This window comes from Humulus lupulus, chromosome 6 (assembly GCF_963169125.1).
Source record: "Humulus lupulus chromosome 6, drHumLupu1.1, whole genome shotgun sequence".
NCBI lineage: Eukaryota > Viridiplantae > Streptophyta > Magnoliopsida > Rosales > Cannabaceae > Humulus > Humulus lupulus.
The window spans coordinates 73,647,052-73,672,144 of NC_084798.1; positions in this window are offsets into that span (position 1 = coordinate 73,647,052).

Sequence of the window (25,093 nt, forward strand, 5' to 3'; positions counted from 1 at the left end):
AATTGTGATCCATTGAAAGAAATAGATATATTAAAACTTGTAAAAGTTATAACAAATTGTTCTAATTGCAACATGGAAACTGAAATTAAATTTCTACTAAAACCCAGAATAAAAAATACATCTTTCAAAATTAAATATTTATTTCCAAACATCAGACGAGCTCTTCCTCTAGCTTGGACCACAAAAAATGCTCTGTTCGCAACTCTAAACTTTAAGTCGCCTTCGTCCACTTCCTCCCACGATTCAAGAAGTTGTAAAGAGTTACAAATATGGTTAGTAGATCCATGATCAATAATCCAAATGGATTTCTCATTCCTTAAAATACATGTCTCTAAGATAAATGAACTATAACATTACATTTGTTTTTCACAGCTAGAAACTTGGGGCGATCTATAAGGAACTGTTCCTAGAGCGCAACGAAAATTTCAATAATGGTAGCATTGTATACAACAACAAAATTTCATACAAACAACTTTATATGAGGATCTTTTAATATGAAATATGTTAATCAACAAAATACGTATATGTAAAAATTGATATGAAATGATTTACCTCTTGTAGCATATCAAGCGTCCTTGAAGCTTTTCGTATATAATTCGATCTTCTTATCCTCGCTAGAGTGCTCACACCAAGATCTTCCAAGACGTTCTCTACACCTCAAGATGTGGATGGGCACATAGAGAACAAAAATAAAATTTGTGAATCAAAAGTATCCTCAACATATGAGACTCTTGATTATTGGCTAGAGAGAAAGAGAGGTTTTTCTTTTGTGAGAAAATGGTGATCACTTTTACTGATGATTCAAAAATTTCTTCATTTCCTATTTTCCATCATACAGAATATATAGGTATTATTATCATAATAATAAAAAAAAATAGTGATCATTTTAATAATAATAAATAAATGATAACTGAAGACAAAATCTTACATTCCATTTTAAAACATTTTTCAAAATATTTTATTAATTAATTAAATAACAGAAAAAACCAATAACTGATCACTATCAATAGTGGTACACGCATAGGGCAGTCCAGGAAACTTTATACGTGTAACACTTCCCTAAAATAAGGGGATTTGATTTTTCATACATATTTATTTTAATAAATTAATAATTAGAAATTCAAATAATCTATCATCTTTTTAGAGAAAAGATAACAACTTAAATTTCAAATTTCAAATTTCAAATTTTAAAATTTTGAATTTTCATTATCATTTTATTATTAATTAAATAAATATAATAATAAAAACAAATTTTGACTATCCATATTTATTCTTTCTCACTTAAATTAAATAATTGATTAAAATCAATTTCTTTCATTTCTATACAATTTCAAAAATTGCATTAATGCAATAATAAATTGTGCAACTTCAATTATCACATAATTGTATATTTATCTTGAAGAATAAATATTCTCTCAAATATCTCATTCACAGTTTGACCCTTGTATCAACTCTTACCTTGAATAGTGTTGATAGAGTTGCCTCGGGGACCTATGGACCAATAATTCCAAGCTCAATTAAATAATAGATTATTAACCAAAACTCTTTGATTCAATAATCATATTTATTAATCTCATGAATATTCCACTATAAATATGAGATTGCACTCTTGAGAATTAAAGACATACATTTACTGAGTACTTTATTGTAACCATAAAGTATTCATTGATATAATCATTGCATACAAATTAACCCTCTATTGATCATTCATAATTTAGTGGGAATAAAATTACTGTTTTACACTTTTAATTATATCTTGCTTCCTAGTGTACCATTGACTTCACTACTGAAGGTTAATTCATAATATGATTATGAATTTGACGTCAATAACCTTTTTAGTTCCAAAAGTCAACCCAATAGGGAACCATCATTCAATCTATAAGATGGTATAGATTCCATATCTGTTAAGTTATGTCCCCAGCCATATACATCATTGAGTCCCCAAAACAATAGCTCTTAGCCTGATCATTCTTACAAACTGTAATGCATGAATCAAAGGATCAAAGGATCAAGGGAAATATGTAGGAGTTCATAATAACTTCAGGATTAAGATCAGTTTGTATATGATCATCGGTTAATGTGTTTTATAATACTACGAAATGGTATTTAAACAAGTATTGTCAAATCACATTTGGTCCAGTTCTACATACTCTCAGTATGCAAAGTACTTCCATTAAAGTGTCCTACTACACTAGTAACACAGATCTAGGTCACATGTATTCATAATACTAGTGGATCGTACTAGCAATAATTAATCTAAAGATTCCACAACTTTATTTTATTGCGAACTATTTAAGTCCATTATCTCAACCTTGATCCTCTCATACCAATATGAGACTGAGACCACATAGATGAACTTGGGAATTTTCTGATATTTAATTAATATTATTAACAATAATATAGTACATAAGCTACATATACACAGTAATTCAATTCATTTATTCATTTCATTAAAACCATTGTCAACTACAATTACTTTAAGGGCACTATTCCCAACAATCTCCCACTTGCCCTAAAGAAAATAAGGTATTTCCCTCAACCCCATGCTTCTTACATGACCCTGAAAAGATTTAATAGATAATGTCTTTGTCAACGGATCTGCAAGATTATCTTTAGAGGCAATCTTCAAGACAGTAACATCTCATTTGTTGACTATCTCTCAAATCAAGTGATATTTCCTCTCGATGTGTTTTCCTCTCTTGTGACTTCTGGGTTCTTTTGAATTAGCTATTGCCCCACTGTTATCATAGTACAGAACAAGTGGCTTATCCATACCTGAAACAACTTCCAGATCAATATAGAACATCCTGAGTTGTAATGCCCTACTACCCAGGGACTGTTACGTTGTGCATTTTAAACAGTGCTAAACTCACTAACCGAGCCATTTGGTCATAATCGTGTAACTAAGAGCGATTAACGGTTTAGGGTTAAAATTTTTTGTCAAAGATACAATGTTTCACTAAAATGTTTACTGTATACACCGGGATCCCAAAATATAATTTAAAGGTTAATTACCATAAAATATTTACAACCAGCTGACGTAAACGGAAAAATAGGGTTTAACCCTAGCTCCTCTTTAAACCCTCCGTCGTGGCGGTCAAGCAACCGCATATGTACACATTGTCACCTAAGCTCTCCAACTCAAGGATGGTCCAACTTCCTTTTGCCTTTACCTGCACCACATAGCACCCATGAGCTGAAGATCAGCAAGAAAACTCAATATGCTCATGAACAAGTAATAACATGTTACTAAATCATAATAGGCATGCCTAGCAGTAATAACTCTACTCATGCATGCAAACAACTCCAAATAAATGTTTGCGGAGTTCCGTGCTCTGAGTAGATGACTAATAAGTCTCTCGCTCTGAGGTAGATGACTAATAAGTCTCTCTGAGGTAGACGACTAATAAGTCTTTCTCTAAATAGACGCTAATAAGTCATACTCTGTAGAGATGACTAATAAGTCTATCCTTATGTAGATGCCTGGTAAGTCTATCTCTATATAGATCACTGATAAGTCTATCTCTGAGGTAGATGACTAATAAGTCTATCCTTATGTAGATGACTGATAAGTCTATTTCTGTTAGATGACTGATAAGTCTATCTCTGAGGTAGATGACTAATATGTCTCTCTGTATAGATGACTAATAAGTCTATCCTTATGTAGATGACTGATAAGTCTATCTCTGTTAGATGACTGATAAGTCTATCTCTGAGGTCCCATGCCCTCCTAGCCATGTGACATATCAGCCACCTGAGCTTATAGCCTTGGCTCTATGTAACTAGCCTTTAAACTAGACAAGCGATTTTAGTTTTCATCAAACTTAAGGTCGGTCAAGCATTTCATGCTTATGATGATAATGCTTATGTCGATTAGATCTAATCTTTTCGGCTTGCGTGAAACACGGTAATACCGTTCTTAACTCATAAGCCAATACCATACGACCAGTGCTCAGTACTACTGTCTAACTTGACTAATGAGTCACAGCTTCACAATCAATACTAACACCATTGTCATTCCCTAACTAATAAGTCAGTGCTTCCTCAATGAGGTAATGCAAACAGACATGTATCATATGTCAAATATTCAGATATAAGGCATTTAGCATGCTTAATCAATAATCAGAAGCATAATTATAATCATGCACAATTACAGAGACTAAAGATCTGATCAATTTAATATTCAACATTCATGACATGCCCTAATCTCATGTATCTTATGCATCACATGCATCACATATTGGGTTCAGTTTTCTTACCTCTGGTTCGAGCGAGAAATAAGTTAAAATCGACCCTTGAGAATGATCAATCCTTTAATCCCATAGCGGTCACCTATTCATAACCAAATATGGAATTCCATTAATGAAATCAACAATAAAAGGTTCATGATCTAAACCTCTCTCCTAGGACCTCGAATCCTACTAACACGGTTAATAAATTCGATCCCGAGCCTTAAGAATTGAAACCCCGAGTCAAACCCTAAAAAGTGCCCAAAAGAATGCCCTGGAAAAACAGGGTAGCGCTACAGTGCTACCCCCCAGACGCTATGGCGCTACAACCAGAGCTGCCATACCCTAGACAGTGCTGTAGCGCCCATCCCTAGGTGTTGTAGCACCAAAACCAAGGTATTCCAACCTTGGTTTTTCCCCTTCGAGTTCTCCAATTTCCAAACTTCAAAAGCTGCTTCCAAACCTCAACCAAACCCAAAAATGAAACCATATCCCAATCCTACAAGTCTTAGGCATCAAAACCGAATCAAACTTTGCCAAAAAAATTCATTGAATTCACAACTATCAAATCCAAAATGTCAACTGAAAACCAACTAAAAAACAGGGCATAAACCAGAGTTTCCATGGCTGAATTCTTACCTCAAGCTCAAGATTAAACCCTCTTCAATGGTAGAACACCATCCTGAACCCTGAAGCTTTAACTCCCAAGCTTGAATCCTCAAATGGAGCTTCAAAATTTCAAAGGAAGAAGAAGAAAAAAGGATGATCGGGAGGAAGAGGAGAGAAGCTCTATTTTTGGTTTAGTTTTCTACAGCCTTCTACAGTTGAATATATCATTTGGTCAAAAGACTAAAATGCCCCTAGGTTAAATAATTTCCTTTAAAGCTAGCAAGGATAAAATTGTCATTTCCCTTCTATCTCGTTAATTATAATTAACGTCCTCCAATTCCCGTTATCCCAATATTCTCAAATATTAATAAATCATATCTCATTACCCTATAATTCCCGGTAATGTACTGATCAACAAATTACCCCGAGACTCACCCTGAGCCCAGAAATTAACCCTGTTATGACCAAACTGCTAACTTGCATTCAAAGATCGTCTCATGCTGAATAGCTTGAACAAATCCACTTTATAATGTGGCCTCATTCATAATTCACCAACATGCATGAAAATATACAAATATGCCCTCGACGGACCAAATTACCAAAATGCCCTTATAATGAAAAGTGGACCTATTTGCATGCATTTATCATCATATAATAATATAACTCACATAATCATGCATATAATCATTTAATGGCATAATAAATCAATTATGTCCCTCCCGACCTCCTAATCGAGTTCCTAAGCCTTATTAGGAAATTTGGGTCATTACATGAGCCACACAGCCTCTTTAGTTGCTTCACAAGTTGCTATGTATTTGGCTTCCGTGGTGGAGTCTAGAATACTGGATTGTTTAATACTTCTGTAACATCCCACGTTTTGAACACTCGTTAGTAGCCGATTGGAGTCAGTGAAGAATTATGTGAAATATTTTTTTGATAAATGATATTATATGAATTTGTAATGATTAGTGAATTTTATAGTCGCTGTAATGATCTGGTAATGGATCTAGCTTTATGCAAAGAAAGATTGGTCTTGGACTAAGGAATAAACCCTAATGGGAAAAAAATCTTGGATTAAATAAAATAGGAGATACTATGGCATAAAAATATTAATTTTGTCTAGAAATTGGGACTTTATAGTCGAGCCAATAAGTTTAAGAAAAATTGATTGAGGTTTGAATTCCAATCAACTGGGCTTAAGAATGAGAATTTCTTGCTCGGGCTCTTAGGGCATTTTGGTCAATTTGTTAAAATTACCAAAAATTATGTGATATGTAACAAATTTATTTTTGGGTCACATTTAATTTAATTAATCAAGCTTGGAGATATTTAAAAACTATAGGTTAAAAGTTAAAGGAAATTTAGAGCACAAAATTCCCAAAGGGCCCTTGGATCCCTTAAATGTGAGGTAAAATAAGCAAGGGCATAAAAAAAAATTTCAAGGGTAGAGAGAGAGAGGAGTGGGCAGCAAGGCTAGTTCCTAGGGCTCTCAAGAGCTAGCACACATACCCCAAAGAGAATGGGAAGAATCTTACCCATTCACGAGCTAAGGGTGTAATCATTGTTTTTTTTTTTTCTTAAAACAATTTTCCCTACCATTTTCCCCCAAAACATAGGCACCCTCTTCTCCTTCCCTTTTCATTTTTTTCCAACTCTGAAAAAAAAATTAGAGGCTCTCTCCCTCTCATTTCGTTCCTCTCTCTTTCTCTCTCAAGGAGAGACTCCATTTAAGCTAGTGTTCAACCCTAAGCAAATCGAGTTCGAGGTAAGTGAAATCCTCTCTTGTGATTCATTCTTCTCCTTCTTACTCAAACCAAAAAATCTAGGGTTCCTTATGCATGCATGTGATCTAAAAGCCAAGCATGGCCTTGTTCTTGTATTCTAGGGTTCAAGAGAAGCCTTACTAGTCGAATCTCCAAGTTGAGCACCATTGGGATCAAATAAAACAAGGTAAGAGGTTTTTGTGAGCTTGCATGTTCTTGTCCCTCATCTAAGCTTCTTTCTACCCTAATCCTTTTCTTAAAATCTTCATGGGACTTGGGGCTCAGTTTTGAGAGTTTAGGGCACCAATGGAAGGTTTTGAAGAGCTAAGGTACACATCTCCAAGCTAGGGCTTCGAAAGGTAGAATCTATGATTAAGTTCTTTATGTTTTATGATGATTCTTGTAGATCTGGTTGTATAGGGTGTTTCAATAGTTTTTAAGCTTATTTTATGCTTAAGGTTGATATTTATTTGTGGTATGATGATTTTCATGCATGCATATGGCTAGGGTTATGCTAGAAATGCTTATTGTTGTTAGGTTGTGTAAAAAAGCATGATGCCAAAATTTTGTGGTCTGGCTTCCAACGGGTCAGATCGCACACTACTGCCTCTGTCTGTGAAAAAATATTTGTGTAGTTACATATTTATTTGCGATTACTTGATTATAGTCTTTTGAAAATCGTAAAAATGTATTTTTAAACCCAAGTTATGAACGTTTTGGTATTTCGATGTAAATCTGGAAAATTTATGGGCAGCATGACTGCCCAGATTGTTTTGACTTTTGAACACATTTTACTAATAAATAAGCTATGAAATTTGGTAGGGTGTTAGTTTAAACATGTATAATAGTCACTGTAAAATTTTAGAAGAAAGTGTTTCAAAGTGTAAGAGATGTGATTTTTCAAAGTTTCCCCTAGAATCTAGAAACAAAACTTCTGGGCAAAAAGCACTACCCAGATTTCTTTAAACATTTTTATGAGTTTTATTATTCTAAAAACTATGAAATTTTGAAGGAATCTAATCTATACATGTATAAATATCCCTGTAAAATTTTAAAAAGGATAGTGTTACGGTGTAAGAGAAATGAATTTTCAAAATTACCTTAAAATCTGGGAAAAACTTATGGGCAGCAGGCACTACCCAGATTGCTTTACAAATTTGAATGAGGTTTGCCATCCCAAAAATTATGAAATTTTGAGGGGAATTTTTTAAGATGTGTATAAGGAATTATGTAAAATTTTAAAGAAAAAGGTGTCACATTTTAAGAGAAATAATTTTTCTAAGGTTGCCTTAAAAACTGAAAGGTAGTACTTTCGAACCTTAATGAAAATTGATTTTTGGGAGGTTTGTTCTCTTAACCTAAAATATTTTTTTATGCGAGGCTTTTGCCTAGTTCCCATTCTTATGACATAGAACACGTGAACGATAGTTTAAGGGTTTTTTTTCCCAAAATTCAACTTAGGGCAAAGTTTAAAAAGGAGACTTTACCCCTTAAGATTAATAGTGGAAGCAAAGTTTTGGGAATTAAAAGAAATAATACTTTGTAAAGATAACTAAGGATTTGGAGACTTAATGAATCCCAAATCAGTTTGAGTTAAATTAAAAGTTGATTTTACCATTTTTAAGTTAAGGGTCCTATTGCCCTTCTTTTTTTAAAATAACATAAAAAGAGATCCTAGGTTATGGATAAAAAAATGGTACGAATGGTAGTTGGGTTTTTGTAGAATTTTTGAGAGAGTGGGATAACATTGTCATATATTATTTGTAAAGGGTCAGAAAGCGATATTTTGGTAAATATAGAAAATGGTAAACTTTTGTGAGAGGACGACAAGTTGGTGTTTTTCTAAGAAAGGGGTTGAGTAGAACTCCTTTTTTCCAAAAACTAAAATACGAGTTATCCGATAAGAGAGTTCTCTAGTTAATGAATATTAAGATGCACGGCATGGAATGCGTGTAGCGATGAGGCCAATGTTCTCATGTTACTATAAAGACTAAAACGAAATCTGGCCTTATACATTGTAAGGTGTATAAGAGACTATGGTATAGAGTCTCTAAGAGAACGTTATTACATGTAGCTATCATAGAATATTAGCTATAAGAGTATGCCATTGTAATGACCCAAAATTACTAATAAGGCTTAAGGGCCTTGATTAGTGTGTCGGGAGGGAATAATTGGTTTATGTGTGATTTAAATGGTTAAATGCATGATTATGTGATAAGCATGCTTATATGATTATATGGATATGTGAAATGCATGACTACGAGTATTAGTATGCATATAGGCCATGTTTAGCTTATAGGGGCATATTCGGAATTTTGGCCCGTTGAGGGCATAAACGTGATTATTTGTGATAAATTTTTGAGACCACATTATTATGTGGATGTATTCGCAGCTAGTGGCTCAAGGCGATCCTAGTGAGCGGTTTAGCGTTATAGTCACGGTGGGGGTTTATACCCGGCTCGGGAGAGCCTGGGGTATTTTTGGAATCTGGGAAATATATTGGAGATTTATAGACCTTGGGGAAAATAATTGGTGATTAATTAGATGACAGAAATTAAGTGGTAAATATTAGGAACACTCGAGGAATTAGCGGGAATTGAGAACAAATGACCAAAATGCCCCTAGAATGACTAAAAGGCTTGGAATTAAATGGGAGGGTAAAAGAGTCTTTTGCCTATTGGGAGATACTCTTTAGTGGAAGTTGTAGAAAGTGATAGAAATAGAAGGAAAGAAAGAAGAAAAAAGAAGAACATTTAACTCACCCATTTCTCCTCCACTCGGCTTGCCCTATTCCCCACCATTTCTTGTGGGTTTTGGAGCTGGAAACTCAGGGAAGGTCTAGGAAAAGTCTTGGGACTTTGATCCTTGAAGTGGCTAGAAGTTCAGCTAGAGTTAATGTTCAATTAAGGTAAATTTACAGAGTTTGGTATGAATTTTCTGACTTTGATGAAGTTGATTTTGATTTTGAATTTTGGATGGGAATTAAGGGACTTGAGCTTGGGGATTTGAGGAACTAAAGGCTGGAAGGGCATAGAAACAACCTAAGGTTGAATTCTCTCAGTTAAGGTAACTAATTCTAACTTTGAAGTTTTGGGTTTCTGGTTTTCTGATGATGTTCTTGAGTTTTTGAGCTCAAGTTTGGTTTATGTGATTGATGGTACTTTTAGTTAGGTTTTTGATGTTGATGGGTTGTTTTGGTTGAGTTATAGTGGGTTGTAAGGTCAATTTTGGGGTTGGTTAAGGTTTGGAGTGGTTTGGTGGAGCTTTGGGTCAGGGAAGTTCGAAGGAAATCCCAGAAGGTTTTTTTCATGTTGGTTGTAGCATTGTAGTGCTAGCCTTGGAGCACTACAGCGCTAGGCTTCTTTTCCTGAGGGGTTTTTGTCCCTGTTTGTAGCGTTGTAGCACCCACCTTGTGGCGCTGTAGTGCTACCCTGCCTCCAGAAGTGGGTTTTGGGTATTTTTCCTAGGGTTTTTTCTTGGAGGCTCGGGGGTCGATTCCACCACCCCATTTGGTGGATTTGGGCTTCTCGAGGGCTTGGGATTGGTCCCGATGTTGGGTTACGGTATTGAGGTTTAATGATGGTTCTATTTTATGGTTGTGACTAGGTGTACGCTAGAGCTTGGATGGGATCGTGCTCGAGGATCGTTTCTTTTAACCAAAGCAATCAGAATCAAAGGTAAGAAACTGCACCCAGTTATGTGATTATGTTGGGACTAAGAGTTCCCTATATTTTTATGTGATGTCATAAGATGGTATTATGCCATGGGGACATGTGATAAACAGCCTAAGAGTGCCAGAATCATTATTTGCGCACAGAACGCGGCTCGGCCATTGGTAACTGAGGTTAATTAAATAATCATTGAGCTTGGCCTAAGAGAGCCAGAGTCAGTGGGTTGAACACTAGGCTCGGCCTAAGTGAGCCAAAGACAGTGACTTAAGCAGAGGGTGTGGCCTAAGGGCGTCGACCCTAGTTATTGAATGATATGTTTATTGTTATGAATGTGATGACTATGGCATGTTTATTATCTGGATGATTGATTACTGGTTTGCAGATTGATATCGTTGACTATATGAACAATGTGACTTGCTGAGTATCTGATTGGTGATTTGTGAATTATCTGTCTATTGATTGTCGCTTATGCTATGCATTATGTTTTCTTGATGGGCCTTGGCTCACGGGTGCTACGTGGTGCAAGTAAAGGCAAGGGCAAGGTGGACCGGTTCTGAGTTGGAGAGCTTTGGGGCAGAATGTACATAGTCAGTTGATCGGCTGCCACAACCGAGGATTGGTACAGGGACAGGAGAACCTAAAGTGCCTATTTTTCCATTAGAGTGGCTTTGGTTGTACTTAAATGTTGAAATTTTGTAAACTTTCCTTTAAAACCTATTTTGGGATCCCATTTATTAAACGTTTATTTTAAATGAGGAATTTTTTGTTCATGGCCAAAATGTTTTAACCCTAACCTAATTACGACTTTAGGATCACGTTTTCAAATATATGACTTGATTAGCAAGTCTTGCACCTTTAAAATCACATAGTGTAACAGGCTTGGTTATCCAGGGTGTTACAACCATAGTAATCTGAGTACACTGTATTAGTTACAGTAATCGCAAAAAAGGAAAACGAATAGCGGTGTTAAAGATCCAGCTGGGAGCTAAGGACTCCAAGTAAGTTAGAATTTCTCTTTCTTGTCTACAACATGAATATACTAGTGTGTGCTTATAGTAGTAGACTACACTAGTTTTGTTTGGTTCGTTAAGACCAGGGTATGCTTAATGCCTACCTTTGCAATGCTTATGCATTCTGCAGCTAGATGGTAAGTAGGTTCGGGTTCAAGCCAGAACCCTAACGTAAAATAGTCCAGGTTGAAGCTAGGACATGGTAAGTATATAACCCGGGTTGGAGCCAGGACATGGTAAGTATATAGTCCGGATTGAAGCCAAAACAAAGGTAATATGGTCCGGGTTGGAGCCAGGACAATGGTAATACAGTCTGGGTTGGAGCCAGGACATTAATGCTGGAACCAGGTTGAGGCCCGAATCCCTTGTTGTTAATCTATTGATTAGTTATGATATGTGTTTTATATCTTGAACTGGGTTGAGCCAGGACTTTTCTGAGTGTAGGTTGTTGTGATATGTGTGAACTCGGTTGTTAGAAACAACCAGAGTATTTATTTTGGATATAATTATATATATCTTGAATGTTCTGGGAATTTTCTGAGTGCAGGATTATTTATGTTACATAACAAATTGGTTTTTGAGTGCTACCAAAGTGTTGATATCTGTTATGTTTATCACTTGCAAAAATTGTTTGGTAGGGTTGGGACTTTTCTCGTACCCTAGTGACCGGTAGTTATATCTACCTTAGGTTGACCCGTTACTAGGTTTAGTATATTTGTGTGCAAGGCTGTTCTTACTAAGCATTTTCGCTTACCTAGTTGTTTCATGTTGTAGGTAAGTGAAAAAGCAAAGTTGAGCAGTGAGCGCCGGAGTCTGTTTGTGGATATGTACATATAGTCCGACCTAGGGAGGTTTTTGATGGAACCCATTTTGAAAAGAAACATTGGGAGCTTGTTATTTCTTTTATAACATTTGTTTTGTTATAACTTTGTGGAAGAGTAGTTGTATTTTTGTTTACTAAACTAAAAGTGTGTGAACACGATCTTTTAAAAGTTTATTTTTATATGGATTTTCGGTACAATGAGTTAAAAGTAAGAAAATTTAAATTTCCGCATAATTTGGTCTTGTATGTTTTGAGGGTCGTTACAACTTATCCAAACTACAACACCTCCTCCAAGTGTGAAAACTGATCCAAATGTCGACTTTCGACTATATTTGTCTGATTGAAAATCAATATCAGTATATCCAGTGGGGTTCAGGTCTCCACCTGAATACACAAGCATGTAATCTCTAGTATTTATGAGATACTTGAGAATATTGTTTACTACTGTCCAATGACTCAGTCCAGGATTGGATTGATAACGGCTGACTATCCCTACTGCATAACAAATGTCAGGTCTAGTGCACAACATTGCATCCATTAGACTACCTACTGTAAAGGCATAGGGATATTGCCTCATGTCCTCCTTTTCCTGAGGTGTTTGTGGACATTGTTCTTTAGAAAATTTAACTCCTGACCGGGTAGGCATAGTCCCTTTCTTGGAGTTTTGCATGCCAAAGCGTTCTAGTACTTTATCAAAATATAAGTTGCTTGAGACTGTGCCAAAACTTTGTTCTTTCGATCTCTACAGATCTGAATTCCCATAACATATTCGGCTTCTCCAAAATCCTTCATTTGAAATTGCTCAGCTAACCGTTTCTTTACTAATGATAATGTTTCTTTCTCACTCCCAATGAGTAGAATATCATCAATGTAAAGAACAAGGAATACCACAATCCTATCTTTGATTTTTTTTGTAAACACAAGGTTCATCAACATTTTGTTAAAAACCAAACGTTTTTTATTGTTTCATCAAATCTAAGATTCCAAGATCTCGAAGCTTGTTTGATTCCATATATAGACTTAAGAAGCTTGCAAACTTTTTGCTCCTAGCCTTTAATTTCAAACCCTTCTGGTTGAGACATGTAAATGGTTTCGTCAAGATAGCCATTTAGAAAAGTTGTTTTAATGTCCATTTGCCAAATCTCATAATCCATGCAAGCAGCTATGGATAAGAGTATGCGGATAGATTTAAGCATGGCCACAGGTGAAAAAGTTTCTTCTTAATCAACTCCTTCTTTCTGTGTGTAGCTTTTTTCTACTAGCCTTGCTTTAAAAGTCTCTACTTTCCCATATGTTCCTCTCCTTTTTTTGAATATCCATTTGCAACCAATAGGTTTAACATTTTCAGGTGGATCTTCAAGAGTCCAGTCAGAATTGGAATACATCGATTCTATTTCAAGGTCCATGGCGTCTAGCCATTTTTCTTTGTCAGAATCTTCCATTGCATCTCTATATGTCAATGGATTATCTTTGTTTGTGTTAGACACAAGCGTCTAAACTTCATGTTCATAGCGATCTGGTTGTTTACCAACCCTCTTACTACGACAAAGCTCTCCATTGTTCTGACTAGAACTAGCGATATTGTCTGGCCGTTTTTCATTTGCCAGTGCTAGTGATTGGTCCTGTTTATTTGAGACCATTTCCTCAAGTACAACTTTACTTTGAGGTTTGTGGTTATTTATGTAATCATGCTCCAAAAGAGTGGCATTTGTAGATACAAACGTTTTGTTATATTTTGGACTATAAAATACACCACCTTTTGTTTCTTTGGAATATCCTACAAACATGCACACCTCAGTGCGTGATTCCAACTTCCCAGTCTTTCCTTTAAGCACGTGTGCAGGACAACCCCATATACAGAAATGGCGTAAACTAGGTTTAGTACCATTCCATAATTCCAATGGAGTTTTCTGAATATACTTAGATGGAACAATATTGAGTATGCATAGAGCACATTTTATTGCATAGCCCCAAAATGACAAAGGCAATGCTGAGAAACTAATCATCGATCTACCCATATCCAACAAGGCTCTGTTCCGTCTTTCTGAAACACCATTTTGTTGTGGCGTTCCAGGTGTAGTGAGTTGCGATTGAATACCATGCTCATGCAAATGGTCCTTAAATTCATAATCTAAGTAGTCTCCACATCGATCTGATCAAAGCACTTTTAGTGATTTACCTAATTGTTTTTCAGCTCCTGTAGTGAATTCTTTTAACTTACCAAACGTTTCGGATTTCCTTTGCATTGAATATAGGTAACCATATCTCGAAAAATCGTAATTGAAAGTGACGAAACATTCATAACCTCCTCTATCTTGGACATTTAATGGACCACAAACGTTTGTATGTACAAGTTGTGGTTTTGTGGCTCTTGAACCTTTAGAAGAGAAAGGTCTCTTGGTCATTTTGCCTTCTAGGCAAGATTCACAGACAGTGAGAGAATCAATAGATAGTTCTCTTTAAGGACCATCCTTTGTTAGTCTGTTAATTCTGTCTAGACCAGTATGCCCCAATCTCAAATGCCACATATAGTGACATAATCACAAAGGAATATAAATATGATTATATATTCAAAAATAAGTTAGTCCTAAGATTATTCATTGCATAGGATTTACACTGACTTGCCAATCTATGATATAATCTACTTACACATTGTAGTGTTATGTTCTTTTCAGAACATTAGCAAAATAGATAAGATCAAATGTATTTGTTACATCGGACTGGACCGATATTGACAGTAGATAAGATAAGTAAACATATCATTATTATTTATTCTAGTCATATCATATAGTTGACCATAGGTCAATTCGATCTCAATTCTGAGTGATTAGTATTATAACTGATTGTATTATTTGAGTTCTTTGACTTGTTCATTACCAGCTTACCCTACGAACTAGCTCATACTTACATCTTGGAAACCCAGTAGTATGATTGAGTGGGAGTGTTAATCATAGATATGTACATCTATAGCTTCTGATAAAGAAGTAAAACAATAGTTTCTGTTTAGTTTAGTTCAAGGTGCTAAATGATAGAGATCTCATTTCAGTAATTAATATTAGTTTGTTGAAATATCATTTACAAAGAACTAAATGTTTTAAGGATAAAATACAATGAAACGTAAAACAGTATTTTAGTCCCATCTCATTGTAGACCGTCTATAGAGGACTGAGTGATAATTATGGTTGTAACAATGGATAACTAACAACTTATCTATATTTCTTATAGAGTGCTCTATGAATTTAAGAGTGCAATTCCGAGTCTTTAGTGGAGTCACGAGGAATTAATAAGTTAGTAATTTTATTTGTTAAATTTATGATAACTTATTGGAGCTTGATTTCGTAGGCCTATGGTCCCCACAGTACCTTGGATAAAATCATCTAGATAGCCTCAATTAATTGATTTAATTATCAATTAGAATTATTTATGTTGACCAGGTCAATTTTGGATAGTTTTACAGAGTTATATGCAATTTAGAGAAGAAGATAGATTTTAGGGCAAATTTATTAATTAAGACAAATTAGTGTCTAAATTAATAAATAAATTTAAATCAATGTTCAAATTATAAATAATTAATTTGGTAAAGGATTTAAATCATTATTTAATTAATTAATCAATAGAAAATAATGTGGGCCTTGAATTTAAGTCCAACGGGCTTATAATTAAATGGAAAATTTCACGGGCCTATAGTCCATGAGAATTTCGACCTAAGGGATGTAATTGCCTATTACTTTATTGATTTTTTAGTCAAATAAATGACCTATTTGAGCCTTTAAAGGAAATTTAAGTGAGAGTTGAAAACAGATGATCAGAAGATCTAGTTTTGATACTTTAGGATTTTAGACTCTGTCTACAACAAAAGTCTTTTTCTAAGCCTCTATATTATCTTCTCTTCTTCTCTCTGTATCTATCTCATGTGTTGAGAATTGCCTACTCTAGTCTAGGTGATTCTAAGGATACTATGGAAGACTGTGAAGAAATTTAAAGATCGGTTCAGTTTCTTGGTGATACCATTCTACAGAAAGGACACAAGGGTTAGGGAAACTGAAGGAATGCCTTATTCATTCCGCTGCATATAATTTAAGTGTTCTTATCATTAGATCTGTTTAAATTAAAATATAGAAACATGTTCTAGGTTTGCTTATATTAATTTGTTTAAATATGATTTACATGAAAATAAATAAGATCATCTATTAGTATTTCCAACAACTAGCCTCAAAGCCTTTGGTAATTTTTATTTTCATGCATGAAAATGGTAAAATCGAATTATTTTACGCGTTGAGTAATGGGGTGGATTTCATGTTTTTTATGAATCATATTGAATTTCATGAGATTATTAGCAAATTTTGGTTATTTTGTTGTGTTTTCTATGCAAATAATTTTTATAAATACTTTATTTGGTGTAAAACATTGAAAAAATTATATAGAAAACAGTTTTCGGTTAAAAAAATTACACAAAAATTTGGGCTGCAAGGGCTACCTGCGTGCTGATCTGCACATGCGTTACCCACCCACGCGCGCCCCTTGGTGTTGCTTCCCACCTGCGCATGCAACCCCTACACAACTCCCCATCCGCGCACGCGTCCCTCGACGCAACTCTCCTGCTGACGCGTGCGTCCCTCGACGCTGCACCTCAGTGCGTGCGCGCATGTCATAGTCGGCCACGATGGACAGTACCCATATCATCACAATTTTTTTTGCTTTTTTTTAATTTTTTAAAAAAAATTAAAGATAATAAAATACAAACTTAATTTTTTGTAACAAACCCAAAAATATCACATTTATTTTATCATTAAAAATTGTTTTTTAAAATAAGATATTTTTGTTGTTTGGTACTTAAAAATTGGGTATTTTCTACAAAGTTTCAAATTCAAATTTTAAAATAAGTTAACTAATTAATTTTAAATCTTTTAATATATTAAAATATTAGATTTAAGTTATGAGATATTAAAGATATTTTTTAATACTTGTTATTTTTTACATCTTTTATTTGAAAATATTAATATCTAATTATTCTATAGATTTTAATATTTAAATTATTTGAAATTTGAAAATTTGTTGACTATATATTTTTACGGATATTTGAATTTGTTTAACTGCTTAAGATATTTTAGGTTTGTTATAACTATTAATATTTTATTTTTGTAATAAATGGTTAAGATATTTGCTGATAGTTGTAACAATACAAGATATTTTTTGAAAAATAGTTAATGATGTTTGTTTTAAAATTTAAAATTTGTTAAATTTTAAAAATATCACGTTTTTGCAAACCAATTAATAAAATATTATATTTTTTAATAAATGAGATTTAAAGTAACTTTAGGTTAATTGTTGATAAATCTTGTTTAAATTAAATTAATATTTTTCAAAATGACCTAAACTAAGTTGATTGTTGATAAATGAAATTTAAATTAACTTTTGTTAATTGTTGATAAATTTCATTTAAATTGACTTATTTATTTTTTGCACAAAAAAATTAATTAATTCAAATTTTGGATAAATTCTAGAAAATTAGTTGTGGTATTTTTGCAAATGACATAAATTGTGGCATTTTTTTGCATAAATTCATAGACTTGTTCATATAGTAACATGATTAAGACCATCGAATTATAACATGTTTTTTTTTCACTATATGTGGTATTTTTGCAATTGGACTTAGATGCATATAGTGGTCCATATGTTTGCATAATATATGGTATTTTGCTAAATAAAACATTCATAAAATGATAGATTTTATTTGGGCCCATTAGAAAATGTAAAGTTTAAATTCCTCTCTTATGGTTGATTCCACCTATGAATGCATATTTACTTTGCATGACTATAGTGGACCTAATCAATTAATAAAATGAAGGTTTAAATTCCTGTCTTTTGGACCTGGTATGGAAGTTTGGGGGCCCTAGTAGTGAGAACGACATACTGGACCCAACCCTCCTCCATACAAGCCCAATTGTTAATGCTCATTTGCCTGAGTTGGACTTAATTATATAAGTTCATTATAATAGTTTAACCTAATATTGATTAGCAACAAATTAATTATAATTCCATTGAATTTGTTTCAATGTGACACTCTAGAATTAATAAAAAATTATAGGACTTTGGTTTTAAAATTTTAATTTTATATTTTTTTTAGAACCATAGTCATTAATTTTCGAAAATTAATAATAAAAAATACTATTTTTAATTAAATAATGAGCTTATTTTAAGAATTATATTTAATCTCCACCGTTAGTTTAACAAGGTCGATAGCTTAATGGGGCCTCGAGACGCTTCGATTCGTCCCCTATGGAAGGTGTTCATTAGTTATTTTGACAAGGTTAGATTTCGAAAGATAGATAATTATAGATCGAATTCTAAATCTATGATTATCGAAACCATGGGTCTAGCTCATAAAATAAGAAATTTTGTTTTCTTATTTTGATCAAATAGTAGGTTGTTAATAATGGTGCCCATTATTAAATGAGTTTACAAGTCTATTTCACTAATGATATTTTATTTGACACTTGCCAACCGAGACAACAATATCATTGATTAGTTACAAACCTAAAGAAATAGAGATATGATTATTTTGGTATTTTTTTCCGTATCTTACATATTTTGAGATATATGTTGTGCTAATTCTTGAAATTTGAGTGAATAGAAGTTTTATTGAGCAAATGTGATTGATTTATATTTTATTGATAATATGTAGTATTATTATGGCGGTGTCTACTCCCATCCTTTCTCAACTTTCTATGGAGAAACTCACTGGAGAAAACTTCCTTAAGTGGAAATAGAACATCAACATAGTGTTGATTGGTGACAACTCTAAGTTCGTCATGATTGAAGAATCCCCAGAAGTTTCAGCTGAAGGGAACTAACAAGTATGTAAGAGAAAAATATGAGCGTTGGCAGGTGGCTAATAACAAGGCACGACACTACATGTTGACAAGTATGGTTGATACTCTCAAGACAAAGATGGACAATGTCAAGACGACCTACGAAATCATGGATATCTCTAAGACATGTTCGGGGAAAAGTCTGTGCAGACTTGTTTTGAGGCCACCAAGAAATATGCCAATGCTCGGATGGCACTGTCTCAGCACATTTTTTATCACCTGATCAAGATGACCAACTACTTTCAGGAAGCTGAACTACATGGAGCAATAATAGATGAGGAGACTTAAGTTGGCTTAATCCTCAACCATCTCTCTCCAGCTTTCCTGGCGTTCACCACCAACTATGTGATGAACAAACTTAACTATGGTCTAACGGAGCTCATGAACGAGCTTCAGACTTTCGAGTCAATCATGGGTGGACCAAGTAATAGAGGAGAAAAGAAGACTACTACTGCTGATCCAACTAAGGCTGAAACTAACCTAGCTTCATCTTCGAAAGCTGGAAACAAGAAGAAAGGTGGAATAAACACCAACCCCAGACCTGTAAAGGCTAAAAAGATGAGTGCACAACCAAGTGCATAGACGCCTAAGGGGGAAAAAAAGAAGAACAAGAAAGAAAAAGGTATGTACTTTCACTGGAATGAGAAGGGGCAATGGAAATAGGATTGTGTTGGGAATAGTGCCCTTAAAACAATTGTAGTTGACAATGGTTTTAATGAAAAGAATAAATGAATTGAATTATTGTGTATATGTAGCTTATGTACTATATTATTGGTAATAATATTAAGTAAATATTAGAAAATTCTCAAGTTCATCTATGTGGTCTCAATCTCATATTAGTATGAGAGGTTCGAGATTGAGATAATGGACTTAAATATTTTGCAGTAAAATAAAGTTTTGGAATCTTTAGATTAATTACTACTAGCATGGTCCACTAGTATTATGAATATATGTTATCTAGATCCGGGTTACTAGTGTAGGACACTTTAGTGGAGGTACTTTGCAAACTGAGAGTATGTAGAATTGGACCAGATATGATTTGATAATACTTGTTTAAATATCGTTTCATAGTATTATGAAACACATAAATTGATGATCATATACAAATTGATCTTAATCCCGAAGTTACTATGAACTCCTATATATGTCATTTGATCCTTTGATTCATGTGCTATGGTTTGTCAGAATAATCTGGCTAAGAACTATTGTTTTGGGGACTAAATGATGTATATGGCTGGGGACATAGCTTAACAGATTTGGAATCTATACTTTCTTATCGATTGAATGATGGTTCCCTATTGGGTTGGCTTTTGGAACTGAAAATGTTATTGACGTCAAATTCATAATTAGATTATGAATTAACCTTCACTAGTGAAGTCAATGGTACACTAGGAAACAAAATATAATTAAAAAGGGTAAAACAATTTCCCACTAAATTATGAATCATCATTAGAGGATTAATTTGTATGAAATGATTATATCAATGGACATTTTGTGGTTACAATATAGTACTCAGTAAAAGTATGTCTTTAATTCTCAAGAGTGCAGTCTCATATTTATAGTGGAAATATCATGAGATTAATAAATATGATTATTGAATCAATGAATTTTGGTTAATAATCTATTATTTATTAGAGCTTGGAATTGTTGGTCCATAAGTCCCTAGGGTGACTCTATCAACACTATTCAAGTTAAGAGTTGATACAAGGGTCAAACTGTGAATGAGATATTTGAGAGAATATTTATTCTTTGGGATAAATATACAATTATGTGATAATTGAAGTTGCACAATTTATTATTGCATTAATGCAATTTTCGAAACTATATAGAAATAAAAGAAATTTATTTTAATCAATTATTTTATTTAAGTGAGAAAGGATAAATATGGATAGTCAAAATTAGTTTTGATTATTATATTTATTTAATTAATAATAAGAAGATAATGAGAATTCAAAATTTGAATTTTGAATTTTGAAATTTCAGTTGTTATCTTTTCCTTAAAAAGATGATACCTGATTTGAATTTCTAATTATTAATGTATTAAAATAAATATGTATGAAAAATCAAATCCCCTTATTTTAGGGAAGTGTTACACGCACAGGGTTTCCTAGACTGCCTTATGCGTGTACCACTACTGATAGTGATAATGATAAGTTATTGGTTTTTTCTTTTATTTAATTAATTAATAAAACATCTTGAAAAATATTTTTAAATAGAATGTAAGACTTTGTCTTTAAATATTATTTATTTATTATTATTAAAATGATCACTATTATTATTATTATTATTATTATTATTGTTGTTGTTATTGTTATTGTTATTGTTATTATTATTATTATTATTATTATTATTATTATTATTATTATTATTATTATTATTATTATTATTATTATGATAATAATAATACCTATATATTCTATATGATGGAAAATAGGAAAAGAAGAAATTTTTGAAGCATGAGTAAGAGTGATCACATTTTCTCACAAAAGAAAAACCTCTCTTTCTCTATAGCCAATAATCAAGAGTCTCATGTGTTGAGAATAATTTTGATTCACAAATTTGATTATTGTTCTCTATGTGCCCACCCACATCTTGAGGTGTAGAGAACGTCTTGGAAGATCTTGGTGTGAGTACTCTAGCGAGTATAGGAAGATTGAATTATTTACAAAAAGATTCAAGGACTTTTGATAGGCTACAAGAGGTAAATCATTTCGTATCAATGTTTACGTACGCATATTTTGTTGATTAACATATTTCATATTGAAAGATCCTTATATAAAATTGTTTCTATGAAATTTTTTTGTGGTATACAATGTTACCATTACTGCAATTTCTGTTGTGCACTAGGAACAATTTGTACCAAAGCCATCTTTAATCCCTGCGTATGTTAATTACTATGTGGGTATCATATGGATTTTTTATATTATGTGTAATATATGAATGGATGGATGTTATGTATGAATTTTTGATGTTCTTAAGGGTTGGTTTATATGACGGTTTTGGGATAGGAAAAGTTCTTAAATTTTCTAGATATATAAAAATTTTAAGTCATTATGGGGCATAGATTTTTGTTATTTATTTTATTGTATTTTAAATTATAAAAATATTGTAATCAATGGCCCTGTAGTGTCCAAAATTTGCTAATAGGGCTTAGGGCCTTGATTAGCGTACCGGGAGGGCAATAATTTATTTAATTATGCTGTGAATTAAGTGATTTTGTGATTAGAAATGCTTAGGTGAATTAAATATGCATGTGGGTCCAATTTGGTTATTAGGGGCATATTTGTAATTTTAGCTTGTTGATGGCAAAAATGTGATATATATGTGTACTGTGGTTGATACCACGAGGGTGTGGTGATATGTTCGTAATGTGCGATCTGGGACGATCCTAGGGAGCGGAATAGCTGAATAGTCACAATGGGATCGAATACCCGGCTCGGGAGAAGCCTAGGGATATTATGGGAATATAATATGTGTTCGAGAATTACCGGGTAACGAGTGGTGATTTAACGTTTGATTAGGTGTATCGGGGATAAAATGGGGATTTATAGGAACATTTGAGGATTTAGCGAGATGTGGAAATTGACAGGATTGCCCTTGGTGACACTAGAGGATGTAGTATAGTCTTGAGGGTATTTTGGACTTTTCAGCTAGGGGATAAACTTAGACCTTAGGCAGCTGAGACTCTAGAGTCACTTATAAGGAAACAAATTTCCCTTAGCTTATCACACTCTCTCACTCACGGCTCCCTCTATCTCTATTTGGTGCTTGGAGTTTGATGGAACCTTGAGGATTCTAGACCAAGGAATTGAAGACAAGAGGCTTGCTATGCTTGGAGTTAGCTCAAGGATTTAGGACATCACAGAGGTAGGGAATTTCAGTTGTTGTTTTGTTGAATTTTGTTAGAACTATAGGCATGCATGTGAGTGAACTTTAGTTTGATTTTGAGCATTGATGAGGATATGAAATTGTTTATGGGATTGTTAGGTTGCCTAGGTTGTGTGAATAGGAAATCTAGACTCAATTATGGGTTTAAATAATGTTTGGGTGTGGATTATTGAGTTAGGCTCGGGGAAAAATGCAGAAAAGTGGTGAGAATTCTGGGTTTTAAGGCTCGAGCCGCGATCCTGTTCATCAGGCACCGTGACTCGTTTGAACATTGAGGCCTGGGGGCCTCGGAAGTTTTCCCAGGCATCGCGACGTAGGGTATAGTACGCCACAGTTCGTGCCATTCAGCAGAGTGAGCTCTGCTCTCTGACTTGTAGCGAGTCGCAGCCCTATGGGGCGGGCTGCGGCTCAAAATGGAAAGAAGGGGAAATGATAGTTTTAAATTTGGGAACTCAAATGTTAAGGCTCGGCAAGGATTCTATTACCCAGTTTAGTAGGATTCAAGGTCCCTGAGGCTAGAATAATATTTCGAAGTTATTAATTTGTTCAAGGCTTGATGGATTGTTATGATGGATGCATTGTGAGTAGGTTTACGTCAAAGCTTGGGTTAGGGGACTGTGCTCGGAATCACGGTAGTCACTCAACTTGGGACACAGGTAAGAAAACTGTTGTACCCGTAGTGTAGGGCATGGCCCCACTATTTGTGTCTCAGGATGCGACCCTATTATTTATGTTTAATATATGTGTGAGTATCTGTGAATGTTATGTGTGTTTATGAATGAACGGAGAGGGCCGGGAATGGCGAAGGCCGGGAACGGCGAAGGCCGAGTACAGTAAGGAGCCAGGATTGGCGTTGAGCACACTGAGTGCAAGCCTCTAGGGCGAGACTCTCCAAGGGTGTTGTATCCACCCGCTCGGTGAAGATTGCGAGCCTAGGGCCTGGTAAAGCCCCTGGGTTGGCGTAGGTCGATATGTGTTTAGTCTGTTGACTGTTTGTGTTATTATTAGATTGGACTATACTTTATAAGCATTGAGTTATCTTGATGGGCTTTGACTCACGGGTGCTCTATGGTGCAGGTAAGGGCAAAGGAAAGGTCGACCAACCATGAGTACGGAGAGCGTGGAGCGACGGGTGCATGTTCTGCCTACCTGGCTGCCACGGAGAAGGTCATTTTGGGGAAATGTACTATAGTGGTTTTTTTTGTCGCTTAGATCGACCGTATTTATATTTTTGAGTTGTAATACATTTTCTAAATAGTATTTTTGGGATCCCAAATGTATAACTTCTTATGATTACAATGAATGTCCCAATCTTTATAATTAATGTCGTTAAACGAGTTTTGTTTCAATTTAGTCACACTTTTAACATAAAACCTCGATTAGCGAGCTAATGACACATTTATAACTCACATGGTAACGACTCTAAGGTAGTAGGGCGTTCAAGGCCCGGACCCGAGGAGAATTCACCATGGTCAGGTCCTCCTCCCTCGAACGTGGTCGTGCACAAGTCCCAAGGTCGTTTGGCCTTGGTTCTCCGTCCGCCTTAGTGTGCTCGCACCTCAAGGCACGTGAGCCCGCCACCTATGGCCGGCCATGCCATCCTCCGCCGTCGGGTTCCCTTGCCACCGCCCACCATGACACACCCATTAAGGTTTGTGTCATGCAAACCCTAATGGATGTGTAATTATCTTTTTGGGTCATTTTGAGCCCAATATAATTGAAAGTGTTTTAATTATAATTTTTGAATTAATTGTGGTGAGTCCAAATTCCAATTGGGCCTCAATAACTTGTTGGGTATTAAAACCAAAAGTTTGATTATTTTTAAATTGTTTAAAATAATTAAAAGGTTATTTAATTAATAATAGATAATTAAAATGGTAATGGCCCAAAGACTAAAAGAGAAGGTCCAAGATCAAATGAGTTGCTCTTCATTAGAACTTAGTTAGTTTAATTATTATTTTTTTGTGTATTTTTTGCAAGTGTTGTAATTTTCTAGAAATACCCAAAGCACCCAACCCGCATTTATTTATTTACTTGAACATGATTAAATGATTTAATATTTTATCATGCATTACAACATGCCATACATATTATCCACACAATACATATTAAACATGCATCTATTTTTAGAAACATGCTTATGATTAATTATATGTTTTTATTTGATAACTCATATAATTAATTTAGTCTTAATTAGTTAAGATGGTAAATAGAATTTAAAAGTTGTT